The 23,781-nt window shown below is 34.4% G+C and overlaps 1 pseudogene; it reads right to left on the minus strand.

The window, feature by feature from the left end:
- Positions 1-14,126: 14,126 nt before the first annotated feature.
- On the minus strand, positions 14,127-14,245 carry LOC118608409 (annotated as a pseudogene).
- Between the last annotated feature and the right edge of the window lie 9,536 nt (positions 14,246-23,781).

Consider the following 23,781-nt stretch of genomic DNA (forward strand, 5'->3'; position numbering starts at 1 on the left):
TCACCAGACTCACTGAGGACAAACCTGGATGTGGCTTGGGTGGGACCATGAGTTGAGGAAGGTGGAGATTCAGGGAGTCCTCAGGGCAGAGTGATCTCTGTTATCCAGTTTCATGATGTCTCAGTGATGGCAGAGCTGCATCTATACACTGAGGTTAGTGAAGGCTCAACAGAAGAACAATGGATACCACTGGCACTTCTGCTTGGGCAAGAGGGTCATCTCTGGTCCTCTCTATGACAATTCAGTGTCCCCCTGTAAGGCCCTGGGCTTCCTGTGCAGCCAACCCAGCACTGATGTTCAGAGAGAGCAGGTCTGTCACCGCGAATGTCCGTTCAAGGACATGGCCCAGTTAAGAGACATCTGCAGCTGCTGGCTGCCAGAGCTTCTGTCCCTCTCAGATGCTCTGGGCTGGGGAGCCTTGGATCTTTGCTCCCTCCTACCTTCTACTATTTATGGTTGCTTAATTATTTGTCTCCCTAATTGTAATGCTTCTTTTCATCTGGATGCCAGGTTACCTTTCTTGCTGTTTGCTCTGTGTTTCTAGTACAACTTTGATTTGGTTGTAAGAGGGATGAACAAAGACTCTATCATGTATGCCATTTTTTCCCATCTCCATTCATCTTCCGCCTTTTTTATTCTTTCATATAAAATGTTAGTTTTAAACTATTTAATTCAGATTTTCGGAAACATGGAGGAGTGAGAGACATCCCCAGATCTCTCCCCTTGAAACAACAATAAGCTGAACATCTAAAACTCAACACAAACACCAAAATTGCACATCAGCCCATGTGAGCATGAGATCTGCTCATAAGACCTATAACAGGCCAGAGCCCCAGGTGTTGGGTGGTAGATGGGGAGAAATAAAGAAGCTGCCTCTTGAAGCCGCCATAGCTGCCTGTAAGAGAAAGTTAAGGAGAGATGGTGTGGCCAGTTCCCTGAATAGCCCTAATTGGGAAAGTTGCGAGTTCTGTGCATCTGGCGGCAGGGCCCAGTCATCAGGTCAGAAGGCACAGAACTGGGATGGCAGAAAAACAGCAGCTGATTTTTACCAGCTATGGCTGCAAACTGAGGCTGAACTGCCCCATCCCTTAACACAAAGGGCTGCTTCCCCATACCCTCCAAGAGCTAAAACTGTGAACCCCAGGGGAATCTGAGTAAACCTTACTGAAACTGTCACTAACACTGACAGGGACTGAGACTGAGGGTATCAAGCATGATTAAAAATCTATAAGAAAATAAAAGTATTTTTAAGGCTTTATATAAAGCAAGGTTCCAAGAGGCTTAGACGCCACCTGCTGGAAAACAAAAGATAAGTACTTTCTTTACAGCAGGCTGAAGAGAGACCTTTATAGGATAAATCTTTCCGAAAAAAAAAAGAATACATTTTCATTAATGCCCAGGCAAAGAAATAGTCCATTACACACCATGTACAAACAAGGTGACAAGGCATCTCAGAAAGAAAGAGAAAAATCTCCAGACATAGAAATATGCAACTTAAAATGACAGATAATTCAGGATAGTACTTCTGAAAAACTCAGTGAATTCTAAAATGAGTCATATCGCCAATTTCAGGAATTGATAAAGCAAGTAACTGAGAGGAATAAGTTAATTAGCAAGGAGACTGAAACCCTGAAAAATAACAGAATAGACTTTTTGGAAATAAAGAACACACTGCAAAAGTTGAAAAATGAAATAGCAAGCTTGGGAAATAGAGTTGACCAAATGGAGGAAAGGGTCAGTGATATGAAGGCAGAAAGCTAAAAAAAAAAAATCAGAATTTGAAAAGAGAAACAAAAGAATGAAAAATATTGAAAGAAAAAAAGAAGAACTAGCTGATAACATCAGGAGAGGAAACATAACAATAACAAGCATGATAGAAGGTGAGGAAAAGGAGCTGGGACTAGAAAGTATTTTCAGACAAATAGTTGATGAGAATTTCCCAAAACTGAGGAACGAGCTGGAACTTGGAATTCAAGAAGTCTACAGAACACCCAATTATCTCAATCCAAAACACCTTTACCAAGACACATTGCATTAAAATTATCAAAATCAACAACAAAGAGAGAATTCTCAGAGCAGCCAGAGAGAAGAAAATAGTAACTTATAAAGGAAAACCCATTAGATTATCATCAGACTTCTCGGCATAAATATGATAAACCAGAAAGGAAAGGAATCAAATATTTAAAATATTAAGTGAAAGGAACTACCAGTTTAGAGTAATGTATCCAGCTAAGCTCTCCTTTAGATATGAAAGAAAAATAAAGACCTTTCTACAAACAAAAACTGAGGGAATTCTCCACTACAAGGGCTGCACTACAGGAAATACTGAAAGAGGTTAGCTTATCTAAAACAAAATGACAAAATAAAAATACATAATTAGGAGTAAAGTGACTACCAGGCAAATAGAAGTAGAGGAGGACAACTCTTACTAAGAACAGGACATTATAAGCCTAAACAAGAAGAAGAGAACTGCTATAGAAAGTTAGTAATGAAAATTCAACATACATAGAGAAAACTTGAGACAATGTTGAGTGAAAGGTGGAGAATTCAAATATCCAAATTCCGAAAGGGGAATGGTGATAAGGAATGTGCAGAAGAAAATGGATGACCGTGTGTGTGTGTGTGTGTGTGTGTGTGTGTGTGTGTGTAAAACTATCCTTTACATATTCATAATGGTAAACACACACTAAAGATTCAGAACTGAGGTATATAACATGAGACAAAAAGCACCAGAGGGAAAACCCACAAAAGCCAACCAAAATAAAGAAAACAGAAACACAAGGCAAAGGGAGCAATGGAAACACTGAGCTATCAGAAAGCAAAAGATAAAATGGCTATAAGAAAAGCTTACATTTCAATAATTGCCCTAAATGTAAATGGACTTAACTCACCAATAAAAAGGCACAGAATTGCAGAATGGATCAAAAAACAAAATCCAACCACATGCTGCCTCCAGGAGAAATATCTCAGTTCCAAAGGCAAATATAGGATCACAATGAAAGAATGGAAAGTGATATATCAAGCAAATGCCATTCAGAGAAAAGTGGGAGTAACAGTACTAATATCAGGTGAAATAGACTTCAAAATAAAAAAGAGAAAGAAAGATTCTGAGGGACACTTCATAATGATAAAGGAAATCATGCACCAAGAAGACATTACCAGTTAGTAAACTGGTTACTAACAGAACTAAAGAGAGAAACAGACCAAAACACTATTATAGTAGGGGACTTAAATGCCCCACTGTCGAATATAGACAGATCATCCAAACAGCAAATCAAAAAAGAAAATAATATCCTTAAATAACACATTAGACTAACTGGACATAATTGACATACACAGAGACTTTAATCCCAAAACAGCTGCTTATACCGTCTTTTCTAGTACACATGGAACATTCTCAAGAATTAACCACATAATGGGACACAGAGATAGCCTCAACCACACAAAGGAGTTGAAATAATACCAACCATATTCTCTGATCATAATGCTTTGAAACTAGAGATCAACTGCAAAAAGAAATCAGGAAGAACCACAGATACATGGAGATTAAATAAAATACTACTGAATAATAACTGGGTCAGAGAAGAAATGAAAAGAGAGATCAAGAAATACATAGGAATGAATGACAATGACAGTACAACATATCGAAACTTTTGGGAAATGGCAAAAGCGGTCATAACAGGAAAGTTCATATTGTCATAAGCCTATGTCCAAAAACAAGAACAAGCCCAAATAAACAACCTAACATTTCTTTTAAGAAACTAGAAAGGGAAGAACAAATGAGGCCTAAAGTTAGTAGAAGGAAAGAAATAATCAAATTTAGAAAATAAATAAATGAAATTAAAAACAAAAAAATATATAGAAAAAATAAATGCAACAAAAAGCTGGTTATTTGAGAAAGTTAATAAAACTGACAATCTCCTGGCTAGACACACTAAAGAAAAAGAGAAAGGACACAATTAACAAAATCAGGGATGAGAGAGGGGAAATTACAATTGACGTTACATAAATACAAAGGATCATACAGGAATACTATTAAAATGTATGTATCATCAAAATTCATAACCCAGAAGAAATGAACCAGTACTTAGAAAATTATAACCTTCCTAGATTGAATCAAGAAGAACTGGAAAATCTAAATAGACCAATCAACAGTTTGGAAATTGAAACAACTATCAAAAACCTCCCAAAAAGTAATGTATAGGACCAGATAGCTTCACTAGTGAATTCTATCAAACATTCAAATAAGGTTTAATACCTATTTCTTTAATCTCTCCCAAAAAATTGAAGAGGAGGCAATACTTCCTAAATCATTTTATGGGGCTAATATTATTCTGATACCTAAAGCTGGTAAGAAAAACACACACAAAAAAGAAAACTACAGACCAATATCTCATGGACACAAATGCGAAAATCATAAATAAGATACTAGCGAACTGAATAGAGCAACATATAAAAGAATTATACACCACAATCAAGTGGACTTTATCCCAGGGGCACAGGGATGGTTCAACATATGCAAATCCATTAATGTGATACACCATATAAACAAATTAAAAATTAGATTCATATGATCATATCAGTAGCTGCAGAAAAAGACTTTGACAAGATACAGCACCCATTTAAGATCAAAACACTTAACAAAATTGGTATAGAAGGAAAGTATCTTAACATAATAAAAGCTATATATGACAAACCTTCAGCCATAATGGTGAAAAGCTAAATACCTTCCCTCCAAGTACAGGAACAGGGCAAGAGGTAGAGGGAAGGTGAAATGGGTAAAGAAGATCAAATATAAGGTCGCTGAAGAAAACTAAATTTTAGGTGTAAACACACAATAGCATATACAGATGTACACCTGAAAATTATATAATTGTATTAACCAATGTTACCCTAACAAACTTATTTCAAAAAATAAAAATAAATAAATTCTGGTGTTGCTAGCACCACCTCACACACATACACACACATACACACACACACACACAAGATTTATTCCACCTAGCATAACCCTTCTAGCCTTCTGGCTCCCTACCTTACCCTCCATACCCATGAAGGCAGAACGACCCTATCAGCATCCTCTTGAAACCAGACAGAATGATGCCATGGCTGACATTAGGACCTGATGAAATGATCAGCTGCCTCCTACCCTAGCCCCAACCAATCAGTAGAGCCCACGACCCCAACTTCCTTAGCTATTAATGAGTTTTCCCCTATATAACTTATCTCCTAGAGGTCATTGTGGATCCGGGACTTTGAGCAATAACTTACCTGTGAGCTAGAGCACTTACCTGTGTCTCTGGGCTTAATATTACTTCCCTAAATAAACTTCTTCTTTCTTTGTTGCAAAATTCTGTCCATGTCTCTTTTTGTCTTTGACAAGTGCAGGCAAAATGGACCCCTTGAGTTCAGTAACAATTATTAAAAAGAATGGTATGGAAGGTAGTTAACTGCATTGGATCCTTAAAATCATCAACAAAACAACATTATTTAGAGCAAATAGAACTCCAGAAGGGTTTATGTGTATCTTATTTTTCATGCATATACAATTTTGTGGGAGTCCACAAGGTGCTCTACTATTGTAATTTTAGACATCAAAATTAGCATGAGAGACAGTAAGAAAATTTCCAAGAATGATATAGAAGGTGATGGTGTTCAAATCAACACGTAAGACTTATTTATCTTCTTGAAACTCCAGAATAAGACGAGTATTAAGTGCATCCATCTTTTAAGAAATAGATGAAGACTGAGGAATTGAGTTCAAGAAAAGTAGAATTAACTATTGAAAGTAAACTGAATCAAAACTTGAGTGAAAGAGAAGAACCCTGAACAAATCAATCAACTAGAATGGAAAATGTGTAGAAGTAGTTGATTTTTGAAGCTTTGCAAGAATAAAAATCTAGGACTTATGAAGAACATACTTCATGTGTCTAAAAATTCGTGATGATTATGTTAATGACCCTAGTTAAATATGATCAGGTTCTTGGCATCAAAGAGGGTCTGATATACCCAGAGAAAGTATTGCTGATACTGATGAGACTAAAAGAGGAATGGGCTCCAATTGCCTTTGAATAGTAGTTCCTTCCTCACGACTCCTCATTCTTTATATCTTCCCATTTCTCTACTCTTTTTCCCTTTCTCTGTTACATGTTAAACTAATCACAACAAGTAACATGTGGAAGGTTTATGAGAGAGATTTTTCTCAGGACTGAATGCACCTGCTACAGAAGAACACAGGTTGTGGATAAGTGTCAGAAAATAATACCTGCCCACATCTTATTGCCTTCACAATTTAACCAAGTCATGTGTGTGTGTGCATGTAGGTATGTGTGTGTATCTAGACAGAGCTAGGGTTTAAAATATTTGTGGAGTATTTCTTCTCATTCTCTAATCATCTTACATTTTTTTCAAAGCAACAAGAAAATAAAATTAATAACAGAAAATCTCTCTCTCTCTCTCTCTCTTTCTTTCTCTCTGAATAATATTCAGCTTATACAGGCATAGCATTTTTTTCATGTACTATTATGTGCTTTGTACTGATACAGTTTTCATATCTGTCTTGATGCCCTTGGGCACCCCGGATGTTTTCTACTATTTGTTGTTATGAGGGTAATTCAGAAATATACTCAACTATGGGAATGCATTTAGTGCTCATATACCAATGTTCTGTAGTTTATCTAGTATACATTTTATATATGCACATCTAAATATATTTAAATGTTTACTGGGAGTTTGAATGTTTTTTAGAGAATAACGTTATTTGACATTCATGCATTTTTCCAGCAACTATAAAAAAGTAATTATTTCAGAGCATGTTTATTATTTGAGACTACCTTGGTGTTACAGAATTAATATTGAAAACTTGGAGTTTTCTTCACCAAATGTTATTAATTTGTTTCAGAAGATGAGAACCAAAACTGTAATGACCTTTAGCAAACATTTCTGCCAACAATCAAAACCATTTGTGCTCCATTTCCAACCACCAGGAAGATTAAAATCACAAGCATCCTACAGGACTGCATTTTTGACAGATTCTCTAATAAATGGGATATAGCTGATAATGCAAGTGGTAAGAAATTACTTCCCTGAATGCTTGTAAGGTTATGGAGGCTACATTTTCCAAAGAGCTAGTTTTGGTGGATAGATTTTTATTGTGCTTGTGATACTGATTTGTTCTGCTTTAGAGCTTAAAGATGCCTTTATCAGAAATGACTAAGAGATCTGAAATGAAATAAAGGTCCAATTAATTTGATATTCTGTGTCAGTATTGCTCTTTGTTTTAAGGAAACTGGCCATTTAGAATCTGTAGAATTTTATGGGACGCTTCTAGGTGACATCGTTTTCTTAGGAAAACAAAGACCTTGGCTGGGTCTTCATTTGAATCAGATGTGACTCAGGATTTGAGGATTCAAAGTATCTTGTGTCAGGCTGAAAATAACACTTTTTTTTCTACCTGTATCAGCAGAATTTTTCAGTCTCATCTAATTATGTTGCCCATACTGATTGTTCTATTTCCACACTGAGAAGAGAATCTGTTAAGTGCTGGAACTATTTAGAGAAAATTTTCATTTTTTTTCTTTTCTCAATTTTAAGGATACCTCTAGTTCTGTATTAAAATTCAGCATGATCTTTTAAAATGAAGAATTATAGATTCAATTTCTAGCTTTGTCACTAAGTTGTGTGGCTTTGAGCAGGTCAGTTAAACTCTCGGATTAAAACTGTGTTGTTACTTTAGGTTATTATTTTGCTATTATTGTTGAAAATAATGATGATTATGTTGTTTTATTTTTGTGAGAGTGAAATAGTAACAATAATTTTCAGGACATTATTTCCTTGAACACATAAAGAATAGCTACTTCCATGAGAACAAGTGAAAGTTGGAATAGCTCGTAACCTGAACCAGAAAACAATAGATTATTCCTTGAGTTTGTGTTAATCATTTATGTTTTATAATTCTGCCAAGAACAAAGGTGATCCTTTCAGAAACCAAAATGCAATGGAAGATCTAATGGATGATACTTTGGGTATGGATGAGGTAGAAATGTTTCATGTGGCTACGAAACACTGATGGTCTCTAGGAATTTAGGATAAGATATTTGGAACTAGAATATTGCAATCAGTTGTGCTTCATGTTCCCATTTGCTAGTAACTATGCTTATCCTAAAGTTTCCAAAACATTTACATTTAGATGTAAAGTAAACAAACAGATATAAGTTAATCCTAGATCCCAAAGGTTTCTTCTATGCTGCAGTCTATATAAGCTACCATTACCAATGTTACTCACTAGGAAATTATAAATGATGAGTGCTTTACTTACTTGCCATTTGAAAAGAAGAAGCCATTATCAAAATCTGATTGCTTCCTGGGAGTGTAACTTATACATGGATGCTGTTTGTCTAATATGAGAATTAGCATAGAATAGGTGTAGAAAAATATGGTATTAGCTATCATTTGAGCACTTTATAGGTGACAGGTCTTTCAAATGCTTTTTAAGTTTTATCTTATTTAATCCTCTATAAGGCAGATAGTATTAACAGTCTTGTTTTAAGGTAAGAAAATAGACACAAAAGGCCAAGTAACTTTCCCAGGATCCAAGTTTAGAGTCTGAGTTTAAACCTAGGAAGCCTAACTACAGTACATACATGCTTGCTCTCTATAATCTGCTACACACTGTGTGGTGACACTTAACTATAGTAACACAATTGAGGTAAAAAATATATTTAAAGGGGAGTCAGGGAAGATGTTATTTCTTGAGTTATGAGCAAGTGAGAATCCATAAGGGCACAAGGAGAGAGCAGATCTTATCTCTCTATATTTCATTAAATAGTGGGGGCCAGGTGATAGGAAGAAGATAGAAAACAAACCTACTAAGAATTCATCTTGCTCTCTAAATCTTTTTAGTTTCTAATAAAAACAACACTGTTTTATATCATATATTTTTTAGCAATGGTTTGATATGGGGAAAGATGGCAATATATTACATTTCATAGGAAGCCTGGGAAAGAAAAATCTAGATGACAAAATAAATGACAAACAAAATGGAAAAAGAAGATGAATCAAATCCTGGGAGTGAAGAAAAATATATGAACAGAGCCCGGGTGAATAATTGGCTTATAGAAGTTCCCATAGGAAACTGAATAGCAATGAACAGGAAGGGCACAGAGCTGCACACATAGGCAATTAATAGAGGACTTTTAGCCTTTGAAAACATAAAAATCAGAATTTTCACTAGAACAAACTCATGTTAATTATTCCCAAGTTAATATTTTACAGCAATTTGATATTAACTAAAAGAACCGCCAAGTGGGACAGCACTCTACTTTTCTCACAATTTTTATTCTCCCTATTGTCATACTATATGGAATACTTAAATGTTATCCAAATTTTAATTGGTGAGTTTGAACTTACGATAAGGAGTGGTTACTAGGCTTTCTATTTATTTGTACTCAAGTCATAAGGATGTATTTGACACAGGAACAAAATATTTTATCTGTGGGCTAGAGCACTCTGAATACTGCTTGCTTGAGATCATCTTTGCTTGTTTTAGCAACATTTTTTATTATATTTTACTGTTCAACACTCCTAATTTATTTTTAATAATTAATTTACTTTTTATGTTGACATTGGCTAATAAAATCTGGAAAATCTCAGTTGAACATTTTAACAGTAAGATATATATATATATATATACATTTACATTGTGTGTTCACCTCCTACAGTTAGAATTCTTTCTGTCACCACATATTTGATCCCTTTTACCCCATCTACCTTCCCCCTACCCACTCCACCCTACCCTCCAGTAACCATTAGTCCATCGTCCATGTCCATGAGTCTCTGTTTGTTTGTCTTGAAAATTTAATGCTTTTAGGTTTGTTACCCACATGTAAGTAATATCTTGTAATATTCAACTTTTTCTGTCTGGCTTATTTCACTTAGCATGATTATCTCGAGGTCTATCCATGTTGTCACAAACAGCAATATTTCATCTCTTCTTATGGCTAAGGTATATATGTACCACAGCTTCTGTATCCAGTCATCTATCATAGGACACTTCAGTTGTTTCCATGTCCTAGCCACTGTGAATAATGCTGCTATGCAAATATCTTTTGAGATATGGGTTTTCAAGTCTTTGAGGTAAATACCCAGTAAAAGAATTGTTGGATCATATCTTAAATCAATCCTTGAGGAATCTTCATACTGTTTTCCATAGTGACTGTACCAATTTTAGTCCCATCAGCAGTTTACAAATTTTCCTTTTTCTCTGTGTGCTCTCCAACATTTGTTATTACTTGTTCTGTTGATTATAGCTATTCTAACAGGTGTGGGATGGTATCTACTGTGGTTTTGATTTGCATTTCCCTAATAGTGATGTTGAGTATCTTTTCAAATATTTGTTGGCCATTTGTATGTTCTCTAGGGAGAGGTGTCTATTCAAGTCCTCTGCCCATGTTTTGATTGGATCATTTGTTTTTTGTTGTTGTTGTTGTTATTGAGTCATATGAGTTCTTTGTATATTTTGAATATTAGGCCCTTATTGGAAGTGTTGCTTGCAAGTGTATTTTCCCATTTGGATGTTTGCCTCCTACATTGTTGATGGTTTCTTTTGCTGTGCAGAAGGTTTTTAGCTTGATGTAGTCCCATTTATCAATCTTTACTTTTACTTCCCCTGACACTGAAGTCAAATTCATAAAATCCACTTTAAGTTTAAGATCCTTGAGTTAAGTTTCTAAGTTTACTTCTATATGATTTATTGTTACAGGTCTTATATTAAGTTCCTTAATGCATTTTGAGTTAATTTTGATATGTGATAAGAGACAACAGTCTAGTTTCATTCTTTTGCAGGTGGCTTTCCAGTTTTCCCAGCACCATTTATTGAAGAAGCATTCCTTTCTCCACTGTATGTTTTTGGCTTTTTTGTTGAAAATTATTTGCCCATATAAATATGGGTTTACTTCTGGACTCTCTATTCTGTTCCACTGGTCTGTGTGTCTGTTTTTCTGCCAATACCATGCTATGTTGTTTATTGTCACTTTGTAGTATAATTTGAAGTTGGGTGGAGTGATGCTTCCAGCCTCGTTTTGTTTGCTTGTTTGTTTGTTTGTTTGTTACTTCTCAGGATGGCTTTAGCGATTCAGAGTCTTTTGTGCTTCCATAAAATAAGAGGAGTTTTTTTCTATTTCTTTAAAAAATACTGATGAGATTTTGATAGAGATTGCGTTAAATCTGTATAATGTTTTATGTAATAAGGTCATTTTCACTATCTTGATTCTTCCATTCCAAGGACACGAAATATTTTTCCATTTCTTTGTATCTTCTTTGATTTCTTTTAATAACATCTTATAGTTTTTCTTATATAGGTCCTTCACATATTTCATTAGATTTATTCCTAGGTATTTTCTTCTTTTTGTTGCCATAACAAAGGGAATTATTTTTCCACTTCTTTTTTACTTTTCTGGCACTTCATCGTTATAGTATAGGAATGCTATAAATTTTTGAACGTTGATTTTGTATCCAGAAAATTTACTTTTTTGCTTATGGTTTTTAGTAGTGTTCTTGTGGAGTCTTTAGGGTTTTCTGTATAGAGAACCATGTCATCCACAAATAGTGAAAGTTTAACTTCTTTGTTTCCTCTTTTGATGCCTTTTATATCTTTCTCTTGCCCGATTGCACTTGCTAGGACATCCAATGTTATATTGAATAACGATGATGATAATGGACAGCCTTGCCTTGTTCCTGATCTTAGAAGTAAGGATTTTGGTTTTTCACCATTATGTATAATGTTGTCTGAGGGTTTGTCATATATGGCTTTCATTATGTAAAGATATTTTTTTCTATTCTCATTTTTAAAGGGTTTTGATCATAAATGTATGGTGTATCTTGTCAAAGGCTTTTTCTACATCTATTAATATGATCATATTATTCTTATTTTTAATTTATTTATGTGGTGTATCACATTAATCAATTTTTGTACATCGAACTATCCCTGTACCCCTGGGATGAAGCACACTTAGTCATGGTGTATAATTTTAAAAAATATTTTGCTGTATTCAGTTTGCTAATATCTTATTTAGGATTTTCGCATCTGTGTTCATGAGAGATATTGGTCTGTAATTTTCTTCTTTTTGTCATGCTTACCAGGTTTTCGTATCAGTAATACTGGCCTCATAAAATGAATTGGGAAGTATTGCCTCCTCTGCTTTTTGAAAGAGCTTGAGAAGAATAGCTATTAAATCTATGAATATTTTGTAGAATTCAACAGTGAAGCCATCTGGTCCTCAACTTATACTTTTTAGGAAGTTTTAGAGGATTGTATCAATTTTCATATTGCGATTGGTCTATTTAGATTTTCCAGTTCTTTATTCCATCTAGGAAGGCTACAATTTTCTAAGTCTTGGTCCATTTCTTCTAGGTTATTAAATTCGTGTTATATACTTTTCATAGCATTCTTATTATATATCCTATGTATTTCTGCGATGTCTGTCATCATTTGCCCTCTTTCATTGCTGATATTGTTTATTTTTTGTCTTTTCTCTTTTTCCTTTGGTAAATTTAACCAGGGGTTTGTCAATTTTATTAACCTTCTCAAGGAACCAGCTCTTTGTTGCATTCATTTTTTTTTACCATTTTTTTGTTGTTATTTGCTTTGTTTTCAATTTCATTTATTTCTTCTCTAATTTCGATTATTTCTTTCCTCTGCTGACTTTAGGCTTTATTTTTTCTTTCTTTTCTAGTTTTTTTTAAGATGAAGTATTAGGTTGTTTTGTGGGGGGTCGTTCTTGTTTTTGGAGATAGGCCCGTAATGATATGAACTTTTCTTTTATGACTTCTTTTGCCATATCCCAAAAGTTTTGATATGTTGTACTATCATTATCAATCATTTCTATTTGTCTCTTGATCTCTTGTTTTATTTCTTCTCTGAACCAGTTATTCTGCAGTAGCATTCTGTTTAATCTCCATGTATTTGTGGTTATTTCCACTTTCTTTTTACACTTGATCTCTAGCTTCAAAACATTATGATCAGAGAATATGATTGGTGTGATTTTGACCTTCCTATATTTGTTGAGGCTATCTCTGTGTCCCAGTATGTGGTCAGTCCTTGAGCATATTCCATGTGCACTAGAGAAAAATGTATAAGCAGTTGTTCGGAGATGAAAGGCTTTATGAACGACAATTATGTCTGGTTGGTCTAATATGTCATTTAAGGATGTTATCTCCTTATTGATTTTCTGTTTGGATGATCTGTCCATGTCCAACAGTGGGGTATTTAGGTCCCTTATGGCAATAGTGATTGGTCTGTTTCTCTCTTTAGTTCTGTTAACAATTGCTTTATATATTTCAGGGCTCTCTGATTGGAAGCATAAATCTTAATGTGTTACTTATTCTTCGTATATGATTCCTTTCATCATTATGAAGTATCCCTCAGTATCTTTCTTTACCTTTTTTTTAAAAATTTTGAAGTCTATTTCATCTGATATTAGTGCCACTACTCCTAGTTTTCTCTCAATGCTATTCGCTTGAAATATCATTTTCCACCCTTTCACTTTGAGTTTTTATTTGTGTTTGGAACTGTGATATGTCTCCTGGAGGCAGCATATTGTTGCATTTTGTTTTTTGATCTAATATAAAATTGTGTCTTTTTATTGGTTCATTCACTCCACTTACCTTTTGGTGATTATTGAAATATGAGGTCTTCTTATAGTCATTTTATCTTTTGTTTTCTGGTAGCTCGGTTTTCCCATTGCTTCCTTGTCCTTGTGTTTCTGTTTTCTTTATTTTGGTTAGCTTTTGTGTGTTTTGCTTTTGGTTCTTCTTGTTTCATATTATTTATTTCAGTTCTGAATCTTCGGCATGTGGTTACCATTACAAATATGTAGAGGATAATTACATAAATATAGTAGTTTGTTTTCTTCTGTTTGTGCCTTATTCCCATTCCCCTTTGCAAATTTGGATCTTTGAATCTTTCCCTTTTCTGTCACTGTTGCCTCAATTTGTCTCTATGTATGCTAAATTTTCATTACTATTTTGCTATAGCAAATATCTTTTTTTTTTTTAGGCAAAGCAACCCTTGGTTGACCTCACAGATTGCTAGGAACTGGTCAGCTTACAATCCTTTTTTATTTTTTTAATGCCTACAGCACCTGGTCTTCATAGGTGGTCTGCCATCTAAGTACTAACCAGGCCCAACCCTGCTTAGCTTCTGAGATCAGATGAGATTTGGCTTGCTCAGGGTAGCATGGCCATAGACAGCAAATCTCTTATTGTTTCAGCTAATAATGCCCAGTTTGTATTCAGGATTGCACTCTCTGCTTCTATCTGCCTGCTAGTCACCTTACTCCTTTTTTTTTTGTCATTTTGTTTTAGGTGACCATACCATTTTCAGTATTTTCTGTAATGCTGGACTTGCAGTGGAGAACTACCTCAATTTTTGTATATGTGGAAAGGTCTTTATTTCTCCTCGATACCTAAAGAGCTTTATTGGGTACATTATTCTTGACTGGTAGTTCCTTTTATTTAATAGTTTAACTATGTGATTCTGCTCCTTTCTGGCTTGTAAGGTTTGTGTTGAGAAGTTCGATGATCATCTAATGGGTTTTCCTTTATAGGTTACCATCTTTTATCCCTGGCTGCCTTGAGAATTCTATCTTTGTCCTTGATTTTTGATAATTTTAATGCAATATATCTTGGAGAAGGCCTTTTCAGATTGATATAATTGTGTATTCTCTTGGCTTCTTGACTTCCAATGTCCAGCTCATTCCATAGATTTGGGAAATTCTCATCAACTATTTGTCTGAAAACACTTTCTAATCCCTGCTCCTTTCCTTTTCCCTGTAAAAATGCTCATTTTTCTTATGTTTCCTCTCTCGACGGTATCAGCTATTTCTTGCAATTCTCTTTAATTATTTTTAATTATTTTTAATTTTTCCATTAATTATTTTTAATTTTTCCATTTCTCTAGTCTTCCTTCTGATTTATTTCTTGATTTCTGTCTTTGATATCACTGATCCTTCCCTCTAATTTGTTGACTCTAGTTCCCATGTTTTCTGTTTCACTTTTCATCCCTTTCAGTGTGCTCTTCATTTCCAGAATTTCTATTTGGTTATTTTTTAGGGGTTCAATCTTCTTGCCAAGGAACTCATTCTGCTCATCTACTTATTTTTTAAATAACAGAAATTGTTGATATGAATCTTTTTGGATTTCATTGATTTTTTTTCAGTAGTACCATCCTGAATTCTGTCATTTTAATCATATATTTCTACATCTTTAAATATTTTCTGAAGATTTTCCCCTTTATTTTTGAGATGCCATGTCATCTTCATTGTTCATGATGTTTTATGAACTATTTCTCTACCCTGGCATTAATGGAAGTGTATTCTGCTTTTTTCCCCCCAGAAAGATTTATTATTTAAAGGTCTCTCTTTAGCTTATTGTTAAGAAGGCATTTTTCTTTTGGTTTCCAGTAGATGGCATCAAAGCCCCCTGGATCCCTGATTTATGTAAATTCCTAAAGCCTTTTTTTTCTTATAGATATTCAATCACGGTTGCTACCCTAAGTCTCAGTCCCTGTCTGTGTTAGCAACAGTTTTGGTAGCATTGGCTCAAATTCTCCTGAGACTCCTTGGTGTTGGATCTTGAAGGATATGGAATAAGGGTCTCTCTGTGTTGGAGGATGGGGGCTGCAACTCGGCATCATGTTTTGTAGCTGCAGCTGTTAGCAATCAACTTTTATTTTTATCTTCAGTCTCCACTTCTCTAGTTTCCCCACTTTTCTGCTTTCTGCTCTTATGCCTGGGCACAGCCACTGGCAGCTTGGAGCTCATAGCTCTTCCAGGCAGGTTTGTTCTGAGGATCCACAGCACCTTCTACCCTCAACACCCTCCTACAGAGAGCTCCTCCTGCAAGAGGCAGCTTCTTCGTTTCTCCCAGTCTACTGCCCAATTCCTGGGATTCTGACCTGTGGTATCTTTTATGCACAAATCCCACATTCAGACATGCTGGTGTGCAGTTTGGATGTTTTTCGTTAAGTTTTACATATTCAGCTTATTATTGTTTCAAAGGGAGAGATCTGGGGACTTCTCTCACTCTGACTTGTTTCAAAAATCTCTTCCTTTCTTCCTCAATAAGCCAATGATGAAGTCTGAAGTTTCAAAATCTGCAATCTACAAGCTGCAGACCAAGAAGAGCTCATGGGGTAATTCCAGCCTGAGTTCTAAGGCTTTTAAGGTTTTAAATAATAAGAAATATTTTTGTTTCATTCACAGCACAGGTCAAGAAAGACAAACTTCACTGTCCCTTTATGCTATTAGGCATATTTTTATTTGACCTCTACTTTTATTTATTAATTTATTTTTTCACCTTTATTGAAATATAATAGACTATCAGTTGCTCGTATTTACATTGTACAATTCAATGATTTTTTTCCAATTATAGTTGGCATACAATAATATACTAGTTTCAGCTATATAGCATAATGATCAGAGACCCACAAAACTCACAATGTGATCACCTCACTAAATCTAGGACCTCTCTTCCTCCTTATATATTTATTACATTAGTAACCATCTTCCCCATGCTACAGTCTACATCTCCATGTCTATTCTGCAATTATCCATTTGTACCTCTTAATCCCTTTGCCTTTTCCCCCCCTGCAACTCACCTCCAATCTAGTATCCTTCAAAATATTCTCTGAATCTATAAGATTACTTATGCTTTTGTTGTTGTTGTTGTTGATTTTGTTCTTTAGATTCTATATGTACATGAAATCATACAATACTTGTCTTTTTTAGTCTGTGTGTATCTTTTAATCTGAAGCGAGTCTCATGTAGGTAGCATGTGTAGGGGTCTTGCTTTCTTATTCATTCAGCCACTCTAACTTTTGGTTGGAGCATTTAATTCTTTTCCATTGAGGTACTTGTTGATAGGAATATAGTTATAGCCATTATTTATTCCTGTTTTCGATACATGTTTTTCTTCTTAAAGAAGTCCCTCCAACATTTCCTGTAATACTGGCTTGGTGATGATAAATTCCGTTAGCTTATTTTTGATTATGAAACTCTTTATATGTACTTCTACTCTAAATATAGAGTTTACTGGATAAGTATTCTTGGTTGTAGATCCTAGGTTTTTATCACTTTGTATATTTTGTGCCAAGTTCTTCAGTCCTGCATAGTTTATTTTCAGAAATCAGCTGCCAGTCTTATGGGTGCTTCCTTGTAGATAACTAACTGCTTTTCTCTTTCTGCTTTTAAAATTTAACTTTTGGCATTTTAATGATGATGTGTCTTGGTATGGGCATCTTTGAGTTTTTGGTTTTGAGGATTCTCTGAGCTTCATGGGGGTTTATGTCTATTTCCTTCACCAGGTTAGGAAAGTTTTCCATCATTTTTTCTTCAAATAGTTCTTCAATATCTTTTTTTTCCTTGTACCCCTATGACATGGATATTTTTTACATTTAATAGTGTTACATTGGCTCCTGAAATTCTTATTATAGTCTTGGCTTTTTTTTTCTTGCCACTCTGATTGAGTGTCCTTGGCTTTCCTTTTTTCTACATAGGTCATTAGATCTGTTTCTTTATTCATTTTGTTTATCTTATTTAATATGCTTCTCATTTCAGATAATGTATAATTCATTTCTGACTGGTTCCCCTTTATGATTTCCATTTCTATTTTTATGTTTTTTATATCTTTGTTAAAGGTCTCACTGAGTTCATCTACTCTTTTCCTAAGTATATTGAGCATCTTTATAACCAGTGTTTTGTACTGTGCATCTCTTAGGTTTCTCAATTCCATTATTCTTGTATCTCTGTTCTGTTTCTTATATGGTTTCTGTTTCTTTGTCTTCCCATTTTGGCTGTCTTTCTTTGTCTGCTTTTTTTATATTAAGCAAAACTCCTAAGTCTCCCAATCTTATTAGTGTGGCTTTGTACATTAGGTGTGCAGAGGCACAGTCCTGAGAGGAGTTAAGCAGCAGACCGATTTTAGCCCCAGTCTGTGTCCCTCTATAGCCACCTGTTAAGATTTAATAAGCAATCCACAGGTGATGTACTTATAGTTACCTCAAAGGGCCACACCAGAAACCAAGGCTAGCTGTCACCAGTGTGAATGTAGGTGTTGTACAGCAAGAGGCACCTGACTAAGTGAGGACACACCTGGATATGCCTTGGGTGGGCTCAGGAGTTGGGAGAGAAGGAGTTTCAGGGAATCTTTTGTGGTGGAGTGACTTCTCTTTTCCAGTTTGATGACATTTCTGCTATGGCGGCACTGAGTCTGCACTCTGGGGAGGTATCAATAGAAGAATGATGGATACCACTGATGCTTTTGTACAGAATGAGTCTCTCCTTGGCCCTCACTCTGACAACTCAGTGTCTCATGTAAGTCTTCATGCAGCAAACCCAGCGGTGGTGCTCAGAGCAAGTAGATCCATCCCTGTGAAAGTCTGCTTATAGACATGGCCCCTTTAAGAGGTGTCTGCAGCTGTTGCAGCCTCTGTCCCACTCAGCCACCCAGGACCAGGCCGCCTCACGTCCTCACTCTGTTCAACCTTCTGCTGTTGCAGGGTCATTTCTTCATTCTCTCCCCAGTTGTATGGCTTGTTCATCTAGATCCCAGGTGATTTTCTTTTCTGTTTCTTCTTTGTTTTTGTCACAATTTTGATTTGGTCACCGAGGGATGAACAGAATCTTTATCATCTACATTATATTTTTCCCTTCCCAATCTCTTTTACAAAAAAGATAGTCCTTCTTGTGTGCTAATTTTATTTACAGATTTCAGTTCTAACTTTCTACCTATCCAAGATTTTATCTCAGGATAGAAAGAAGGGAGAGTTCACCTAATTCCCAAGATTACTGAAACTGGCATTTCCTCCCTACACAAAAGAACAACTGCAACATCATCTCGCTCTGTGCTCAATTTTTAATTCTTGCTCTTTTAAAGGATTTCTTTTATGTCTTAAAAACAAATTGAAATAATTTTGTTTGGATTGGGAGAATTTTAAGTTATCTTATTTCTACATATTGCCGGAACTAGAACTCCAAATGGTTCACATTATGTTTTTACATGGGATTTGTCGGGAGCCACTACGAGGCACTGAAGGTGTCAGTAGCTAGAAGCAGCTGCTAAATCTGCTTAAACAATGGTTTTAGGAAGCAGGATTTTAAGTTAAACATTACTGACACTGGTGAGGAAATTTACCTCCTAAAGAAATCATTTTAAGATAATAGAATGATTTACGACCTTGTAAACAAAAATGTTTATGCCCTGAGAGAAGGATATTCATGATTTATGGGAACTAAGATGATGCAGTGTTTAGTAAACAGTGGCATGTCTAGACCTAAGCTTATCTCTCTGTGATTAGGTATAAATAGGCTGGGCTAAATAAACTCGAAGCTGCGGCATTGACTGTATGCCCTCCCAAAGAACTTTCCTGTCTTCTTTTTTTTCCCCTTGGGCTTCACCCGCTTCTTTCAGGTGCTGATCGATCTCTGCCAGCGGGCTCCGGCAGGGATTACACATTTATTTGTTAAAAACTAATTTCCCCTACCTCATCGTTTATGTGTCTTCCTTCTTGAATCCAGCTGAAGAAAATTAAATATATTATCTTTAGAGAAATCCACTCATACAACACTCCCCACTGTAATGGTTAGTATTATTTTCTGAGGCTTGAATCTCTTTATAAGTGGGGGGTGGGGAGAATCTCTATTTTGGGTGAACTATGAATAATAAAATAAGAAGTACTCTTAATTTGGTGACAGTAATTGACCAAACTTTAAACTATTCTAGTGAAATTTAGAAATGCTCATCAGACACAGTAGTGATAAAGGAAATTTTGGATGAGAACAATCTTAGTGGTTAATGAACATACAAGTAGTGTACATTAGACTTTTTGGAGGGCAATTGAATATAGTATATTATTTATTGAATTTAAAAATATATAAAAATTTTGGTTACAAGATGACAATCTATTGTCAGTGTTTCCCATATTTTCTTAGAGTCACCCTAAATCAACAAGAAAACATGAGAAAGATAAATACGAACTCTGATTTTGTTTAAATTATATTCAAATAAAACCTTGAAACAATAAAGAACTGGAATTGGTTCCAAAGAATAAAATCAAGCATGGCTGTTGAAAGAAACTAAAAAGAGAGTCATATGACCACAAATCTTATAAAGCATTGGGAAATTTCAATTTCCCAATATAAGGTGGGCACTTTAAAGTATAAAATGAGATTTCCGAAATTTTAACAGCAAGAAAAGTATGTGTACACTGGTGGTGTGAATTCCTCTCCTTCTTATCTGCTTCTGAGAAAAAAAAAATGTAGTATTGAACAAGGAATCACAAAGACAATTAATATTTCCAGGAAACAACCTGTATTTTTGGCATTGTGAACTGCTTACAATTGTCTGTTTCCTTTGGCTAAGAAATAAAAGTAAAAAGAACATTCACACACACACAAAACACAAACATAAATAAATCTACTTGTAGCTTAGAATAAGCCCTATACATTTTAATACAATAACTTTCTACAAAAAGCTTGTCTAGAAACAAAAAGCATCTCATTCAAAGAACCGAAAGCACAACAATTACAGAATCTATATAATTTTACTACAAAAATAAAATACATGAGACAAAGACAGGAAAGTTACACAGCAAATTAAAATTAATACACAATCTGACCAGAATATTGCTCTAAAAGAAATGAAAACTGTGGCAAAATATTTTACCATGCAATTTAAAAAGAATCATCAATGTATTATCTTCTCTGGAAGAACATAAAGAAGAGATGCAAAGAATATTTTAATATAAAGGGTGACAATCAAAGAGATAGGACAACTTTGAATATCAGGGGAAAAAAAAAACAAAGAAAACACACTATAGAAATGAAGGCAAAATTAGAACTACAATAAAAAAAACATACAACAATCAATATAGTAAGTTACAAATAGAGTAAGGGGGGAAGTAGAATTTAATTGAAAAAGTTTTTGAGTTAAAAAGAATGTCATAGAAGAAAAAAAATCCAACATACATGCAATGGAAGTCTCTGAACAAAAAAAAGTAATAAAACAAAATAAATATTTTAAAGTACAGTTCAAGAAGCAAAGATAAAATTAGAATCCATATGTGGGTCCCAGGCCTGGCCGGTCACAGGTCTGGCTGTGATCCAGGCTCATGGCTAAAAATTGGACCCCCGAATTAGAATGTTACATTAGTGTTGTAGGGCACCTGGGCTTAAAATACGCTAACATAATACAGCTTATTATGTATGTGTGGCTGAATGCTACTATTGTACTCTAATATATGTGAAGGCCATGCAGTCCCCTGGGGAGCAGAAGAAAAGCAGAAGCAGAAAAGCTTGTTTTCAGCAACAGAACTGTACTCCTCGCAATAGAAGAGTCCTGCCTGAAATAAAATTGATTCCTGCTGTTTCATTCTCATGTGGGCCTCTTATGCATTCTTCCAACTGGTCATCTCACAACTGAAACCTTCCCGTCTGGATGAGCTGAGCGCTGACACCATATATAGTAAATAAATACCACATCTGAAAACTATGAACAGTAGGTAGCAATTGTGAGAAGTTATAAACAGATAACAGATGAAAGTTCTGCAGTGGCTTCAGCAAACCCTGATAAACCACTTTCAAAGCTATGAACTGCTGAGATTTGTGATGGTGGCTTTCTTTGAGATTACTTGGGTTTATTTTTGTTTCCGGATAATTTCCTATGAATTACTTTTTTAATGATGCAGGCAACTGAGATAGTCATATGGGTTTCCCTACAATCCTGCTACTTCTTGATTTTATGAATTCCAGCAGAAGTTTTCTTGACCTTAACTTCCCTAGTTCTGCCAAAGACTTTGTGAACCTCTTTGTCTTTTCTACAGAACTCCTACGATGGTTCTGTTTTACTGACCAACTATGACTGATATGCTCATGGAAATTTTTTAAATACAGAATTATAATTATTAAATAAAATATTAATAAAATAATATACTTTATTATATACTTTATAAGCAGATAAATTATTACTTATAAATATAAGAAACACACAGAACATAAATAATTCATGTAACGAATGATTTCGAGAAAGTATAAAAAAAGTAATTTTGGCTAAAGTAAATGAGCTAAACTCAGTAATTAAAAGAGACTATCAAGTGACATCACAAAAAATTGTGCTGTAAAGAAAAGATACGACAAAGAATAGCAGAATCCATAGCGTTACTATCAGACATGTTTGAACCTATGGCAAAGCTTTAAATGAAATAAAAATGTAGCACTGCATAATATTAAAGGTTACAATCACAAAGACATTATAACAATTATAAATGTCTATGCACCGAATACTATGGCAGCAACATCTATATAATCAAAGCTGCAAGACCAAAGAAAAAGTAGAAATGCATAATTGGCAGTATATTTATTTATTCACTCAGTTAATGTTAGGCCAAGTGCACACAGAATAAATATAGAGGGCCTATATAGCATAATAAATAAGGTGGTGCTATTTTATATGTATTACACTCATACCATGAAATACAGAATACATTCTGTGTTAAAGAACACTTGGACTATCTAAAAAAAATTAGTGTATATTTTACTAGAAGAATAAAACATCATTGTTTTTAAAAATATAAGAAAATTAAAACAATGTAAATAATATTCATTATTCACAATTCAAGAAAAGTAGAAATTAATAACAAAATAGGAAACAAAATATTGTGCTTTAGACACTTTCTCTTAATTCAAAGAGAAAATGAAAAGATAACATTTAACAAATGATAACAGAAACATTACATATCATAGCTCATGCAATGCTTCTTGAGCAGTACTCAAATTATATTCCACAGTCTTAAATACCTAGCAAGAAATTTAAAAATCTAATATATATAAATCATCTACCCAAAAAAAGTTAGGGGAAAAGACAAATAAGAAATAAATCAAAGGTAATTATAAGTTAGGAATTAAAAAGATAAAAAACAATAATAAACTTTAAAAAATAGTTGGTTCTTTGAATAACAATAAAATTGAAAAGCAATTAGCTAACGTGATCAAAACAAAACATGAGAGATTTTTTAAATGAATGATAAAATCGGATGGAGAAATCTATAATAATGTTACTTTGTTCAGCATTCTGCAAATAAGACCACAATAAAATGAATAATATTTTAAAAAATCTACCAGAACTCACTCAAGAAGTTGAAAAGTATATCATAAAAGAAGCATTAGGTCAAAACAATTTTGAAGCTTTTCTACTTTTAACTAATCTTGCAGATAAACCTGCATGTGATAGAAATAATGTATGCACAAAGTTGTTTACTAAACATTTGCAATAGACAAAAATTTGAACTTAAATGCCATATGCGTTAAAATGAATTATGATACTATAATATAGTGGAATACTTACTATACAGCTGAAAGGCAAACATACAAATACATGAAAGCTTTTTGTATTACACCGAAACAATCTCTAAGATATATTTTAAAGTGAAACAAATTAGGTGCATAAATAAGTGTATGCATAAAATATTTTGGATGTATAACAAGAAACTAATAACGTAGTTTCTATGCAATAGAACTGTTTGCTTAGGGGACAAGAGTAAGAGACCGTTTTTTAAATTTTATACTCTTTTGTACATTTTGAATCTTGAGTCATGAGAATGTGTTATATATTTTTAAAAGTATAATTTAATTGTTAAAAATAAAGTGAAGCCAACAATAACAAACTTCTTTATCAAGTGTGGACCTAAAAATTAAGGGTTTATTTAGGTACTTGGACTCTAAATCCTAGTCC

The sequence above is a fragment of the Rousettus aegyptiacus genome, unplaced genomic scaffold (genome assembly GCF_014176215.1).
Source record: "Rousettus aegyptiacus isolate mRouAeg1 unplaced genomic scaffold, mRouAeg1.p scaffold_m13_p_9, whole genome shotgun sequence".
In the NCBI taxonomy this organism is placed as follows: domain Eukaryota; kingdom Metazoa; phylum Chordata; class Mammalia; order Chiroptera; family Pteropodidae; genus Rousettus; species Rousettus aegyptiacus.